General features: G+C 32.8%; 1 long non-coding RNA gene across 1 annotated transcript in view; it reads right to left on the bottom strand.

Moving 5' to 3' along the window:
* LOC117013370 (uncharacterized) overlaps positions 1 to 1,904 on the bottom strand; it is a 37,166-nt gene extending 35,262 nt beyond the window's left edge. Inside the window, exon 1 of the long non-coding RNA XR_004421324.1 lies at positions 1,623 to 1,904. This is a non-coding gene — a long non-coding RNA (uncharacterized LOC117013370). The remainder of the gene's footprint in view (positions 1 to 1,622) is intronic.
* Between the last annotated feature and the right edge of the window lie 4,096 nt (positions 1,905 to 6,000).

Below are 6,000 nucleotides of genomic sequence, written 5' to 3' on the forward strand. Positions count from 1 at the left end.
TGCAAAATGACTCTTACGTGACATGTTTTAAGTCATTTAGTCTAGGTGATTAACTCTTGAATTTAACTAACTCAACACCATCTATTTATTTTTATTTTATAAGGGCTTTGCTTTGGGAAAAAAATCCAAAATTCAAAACTACACTCTATCCTAGTCTTACTATGTCTCTTGATAAAGTAGTGAGGAGACAAAAACAGAACACTCTCTGGATCTTGGCCTTTGGTTCATCATGCTGAATCTCTTTGCCATAGATGTCATTTTTATGAGAGAGAGAGAGAGAGAGAGAGAGAGAGAGAGAGAGAGAGAGAGAGAGAGAGGGAGAGAGAGGGGATTGTGATGATGATATTCATTATTTATGACAGGGGTGTCCAAACTTTCATCAACGTTTTTCACCAAGAGCCATATGCGGTAAAATACACAAACCGCCGGGCCACTCAACTCGAGGTGAAGTACGTATTGCCTCACCTGGTTTATTTAAGTAAACTAAATAAATTTTTGGAATTTGCTGCAGGCCAATTAAAAATGGATTGCGGGCCACAGTTGATCCCTGGGCTGCAGTTTGGACACCCCTGATTTATGAGTGTTTTAAGTTTTGAGATTTTACACACTTTTAATCCATTAAGGGTTTATAGAAACTATATTTCTATGTAACTTTATATGTTGTTTCAGAGTTCCACATTTCAAAAAGTATAGATCAATTCTGATGATATCCACTTGCTAAGGAATATTAATAGTAAAATTTTGGTGAAATAATACCACTGAGCAAATTCTACTTAGTGATTTGAGATTTAAGGAGACTTTATTTGAAGTTTGAATTTGCATAGTCAATTCAGGGAATAAAATGCCTCGTGTCAACATATGAAAAGTAAAATTATAATAAGGTGGCTTGGTTCAAGATATGTATTAACAATACATAAATGCATAAACCTAAGTCCTCACGCTAGACTAGATTTATAGAAGTTTCCACATGCTGGACAAGCAAATATAGATGAAAATCAGAAGACTCAGAGCAGCCACAGCTATAGGGAATTGGACAATTGATTTTTCTTGTGCCTTACTCAATTTAGTTTCCTAATTGAATACAACTATGCCATTTAAAAGTCTCTTTATTATTTTTTTCACATTTGAAAAATATAAATTGTATTATTTGTGTACCTTAAGGTGAAGAATGAATCTAATTGAAGAATCACTTCATTACAACACAACTATTGAAATGTTTATACACTGATATATTATTTTATAATTATACATTATGTTATATTAATATAATAGTTCTGCTTTCATTTGCACATTAACTAGATTATAGATGAAACATTAACACATACCAAAAGGAAGAGACAGAGGATAAGGCCAGGATTAGTAGTAAACAAATAGGATAAACGGGGCTCCCCATGGATAAAAGGCAAAGACACATACTGTAACATGTCTGTTACAAGATGTACCCTATAAGATAGTGAGTCCTTAGAATCACCATGGCTGTACAGCGCAACTGAGATGTCCACGTTAAGCTGGTCCCTTAAGGATTCTAAAGATAGTAGTTATATCTCTGTTAGAAAATACAACACACATAATGGTTTGAAAAAAAGAAAAACAAACCAACAACAACAACAAAAAAAACTCACACATTCATAATCTCACAGTTTCTGTAGGTCAACATTCCAGGTACAGCTTAACTAGGCTCTGTCCTTCAGTGTCTTCCCGGTGTGCAGTACAGTGGTTGGAGGAAACTGCAGTCTTATCAGAGGCTGGACTGGGGAAAGATCCACTTTCATGCTCCCTCAGGTTGTTGGCATTTTTCATTTCCTTATAGCTGCTGGATTGGGGCTTCATTTTCTGGCCACTCATGGTTCCTTGCAGTATTGGCTTCCGCAACATTGCTACGCACTTCATGGGAGTTTACTCCTTAAGAGCCAGCAACACAGAGATAGTCTCTGACATCAGGAAGGGCTAAGTGCCTCTGATTAATTCCTGCCCACTGAGGATAATTGCTCCTTTTATGTAACTCAAAAAAATGGACTTGGGATCTTAATTGCATCTGCAAATGCCCTTCATTTTACAAAGAGGCATGTTTCATAATTATAGAATGGTTATTTCATCATGAAGATATGTTTCCTAATTTTGTATATACTTAATAATGGACCTTTAAATATGCAAATCTAAAGCTTATAGAAATTAAAGGAGAAATAGTGATAGTTTGAGATTTCAGAACACTAAACCTAAGCAAAGCAGCATGGTTAGAAAGTTACTGGCAATCTTATACATTGCTGAGGGGAATGCAAAAATAATATAACCACTTTGAAAAGCAGTATAGAAAAAAAAAGCAGTATAGAAAAAGCTCCTATAAAAATAAGCACTTAGTGTTTTACCAAACAATCTGATTCCTAGGTATCAACCCAAGAGAAATGACAATCTGTCCACATAAATATTTCTATGTGAAATGTTCATAGCAGCATTATTCATGACAACCCCAAACTTGTAATAATGCAATGACCTTTAACTGGAAAATGGATAAACAAATCATGATAGGACTATGCACTGGAATACTACTAAACAATTAAAAGAAGCAAATCACTTATACATGTATCCACATAGATTAATTCAAAATAATTATATTAATGTAAAGAAGCCAGATGCAAAACAAACATAAACCAAACCAAACCCCTGCTTATATATGGTTCCATTTCAGTGACATTTTGCTAAAGTCACAACCATAAAGACAGGAGTCACATAGAGGTTGCCACTTACTAGAGGTGGCAGAGGGGTATGAATTGATGATTACAAGGAGCATAGAGAATGTTTTGGGCTGATAATCTATATATTTCAATTGTGATGGTGGTCACATGACTTTGTATGTATATTCATTGAAATGTTCCCTTAAAGTTCATTTTGCTCTGTAAATTTTATCTCAATAAATCTGGAAAAAAATAAAATAAAATACTGTGTACAGCGAATTTGTTTTCTCAATTCATTTTTCTATTATTTTTGAAATGTACCTTAGGGGCCCTTGCTTTAAGCATAACTGATCGATTAAACTGAGAAATATAGGAAAATTAGAGGGTAATTCTTTATCTTTATATGTACACCAATAAATAATTCATATGATAGCAAACCTCATGTATTCAACACATTTAAATATTTTTCTTATCATGAAATTATAATTTTTTTCAGTGTTTTGTTTAATGGGGCATTTCTCTAATGTTATATTAAATTTAGAGTACTAAAAAATAAAGAGTAATAGTGTTTCTAACATTTTCTACAGATACATTAACATTTTCACAAATTTATCAAGACATATTCCTTGCTATCAAGGTATACTATACGTAGTTCACCTTTAATGTTTTATAGATTGGGAAATTCAAAAAAGGTTAATAAGTCATTTTCAATAAAGCTTGGTATGAGTCTTTGGAGACTGAAACATCTATATCAATTCACCTTTTACATGTTTACATTCTGTTGGATCTCCAAATCTCAGCTTATCTAATATCTCTATGCCTTAGTTTCTTCGTGTATGTTTCAGGCATTGTAATCATATTACATACTTACTCAAAATCTTCCATTGTTAGCCATATAAAGACTAAACCCCTTAGCTCACAATTTTGAGCCATGCACAGTTAGACCTCAGCTCTCACTCTGAATCTAGTTCCTCTAGTGCCTACTTTAGCTACTCTTCTATTAACTACACTGATAGATGTTTATTTTATTTTTTAATTATTATTCATTATTTTATTACTGCCATTTCTTTTTCTCTTTTTCTACAAATTATTATTATTTTTTTCAGATCTGAGCAATGCTTTAAGGAATACTGAATTCCTATCTTCTTTGGCAACCCATGGGTTTGTGTTGTCATGTTCCTATGAAAAAGATTGGTGCTATAACCACAGGTAGAATTACCTTGAAGCCAATAATGAATGGGAACTCAATAAGTCCCAGTCATTTGCAGCAGAATCTTCCAAGTCCCTGTGAAGGGTCTTAGTAATGTATTCACATGGTGATAGGCTTTGTAAAAACTACACAAATTAGATATTATAAACAAAATTTTCTAACACTATCTCTTTTCAATTGAACTTCCACCCTTAATTTCTTTTATTATTTATTTATTTATTTATTTATTTATTTATTTATTTATTTATTTTTTACTCTTTTAGCATTGCTGTGAAGTAGTAGCCATGAGAATTTTGGGGATTAGGATAAGAGGGACTTGAGCTAGGAGTATACTTAATTCAGGCTTAGTGTGTTTTTGGTCACTTTCATGTTTAGTTAAATGATAACTGCTTGTCCAGGTGCTAGTACAGCTCTTGGTGTGGACCCCTCTGTCATTTGACATAAAGATTCATGGCCAGAAGTTTTATGAGGATGTGTCTTATGTGGGTAGTTCAGATGAAATAAGAAATGTTTTAAGTATGCAGAGCTAGAGGTCAATCTGTGGAAAATTCTTTCAAATCATTAATTTTATATATGAAGGAAACTCAATAGAGGTGTTCCTCAAACTTGGCTCAATCCCCAAATTTCAGATGTCATTACCAATAATGGATTGAAGAAAGAAATCTGTCAATTAAAAAAAAAATATATCAATCTTACCAATGCTAAGACAGAATGTTATTTCATTTTCTCTGTAGAAAATGCTATTGCAAAATCCTTGCCAAATTAAATATACATACATACATATATATATCAAGGACTATGTAGCCAAGAACATATAAAATATAAACTATATGTATATGTCAAATAGTTAACAAAAATAGAAAAATGTGTTTCTGTATGTTATGATTTTTTAAATGTGTAGTCCATTATGACTCCTTTATTCTCTCAAGAAAATTTTCCTGTTTTAATCTAATTTTATATTCTTAATTTTGTATTATTTTTTAAAGTGTGACTTCAAAATGTATAAACCATAGGTATCACAAAAGTCTGTCCCATCAAGTAGGTGACATCTTTGCATGTCTTTCTTTCTAGTCTAGGATTTAAGAGACAGAGATAAGTATATATTTAGATGCAAGTAATTAACCAAGGATCTATGTGCCAAAAACATGGTAGAATTTCCCACACATTTCTCATTCAGTTCTACAAGGAACATATTGTAATTCCATTTTAAAGATAAGGAAACTGAGGCTTAGTGAGTTGAATTGACTTGTTTCAATATCACAGATGATGAGTCACATGGAATAGAGAGTAGGGAAGCAAGTAATATATATATATATATATATATATATATATATATATATATGTAGGTAGGTAGGTATATATATATATATATATATAACATTTTGAGAACTCAATATGTATTGGATACTATCTGGATTCAGATCATATTTTCAAAATACTCTGTAGTAGAGGACACAGACATTTAACCAAATAAACACACTGAAATCACAATCACTCTAATAGAGCTCTCCAGAAGATATACTGGTGATAGAAAGACTAGAGTTTTAATTCGACTCAGGTGATCAAGTTAGGAAGTATGCCACAGTACTGGATTTGTTTGCATTAGTCTTGAAGAATGAGTAAAACTATACTAGGCGTAGAACCAGGAATCAGTGGACTCAATAAAAACAAATAAACAACCGAAAAACAAACAAACAAACAAAAAGGCAAAATTGTACTAAGTCATGTGGTAGTTTTCTAGAGTTTTTAGCACTTGAGCTATAAATGCAGAGGATAATGCTTCGAGGGTTAGTAGGGATGTAGAAGCAGAGATGAACAACTTTGAGGATAGTGGGCTAGGTATAGTCAAAGAAAATAGAAAGGGATTACAATTTTTGCCAGAAAAGTCAGAGTGTGCAATGGTGGACCATCACAGAAAATGATGTTACCATGTTTAAGTGCTCTTAGAAAAACATATGCAACCAGGCATGAGGAAGAAAAATTGTTCATATGGTTCATATGGTTAGGGATGGAAATTCGTAAGATGAAGTATAACCCTCAATGTGACTATATTTGGAGATAGGGCCTTTAAGGAGGTAATTAAGGTTAAATAAATCATAAAGACAGGGCCCTAACCCA

Source organism: Rhinolophus ferrumequinum, chromosome 2 (genome assembly GCF_004115265.2).
Source record: "Rhinolophus ferrumequinum isolate MPI-CBG mRhiFer1 chromosome 2, mRhiFer1_v1.p, whole genome shotgun sequence".
Classification (NCBI taxonomy): domain Eukaryota; kingdom Metazoa; phylum Chordata; class Mammalia; order Chiroptera; family Rhinolophidae; genus Rhinolophus; species Rhinolophus ferrumequinum.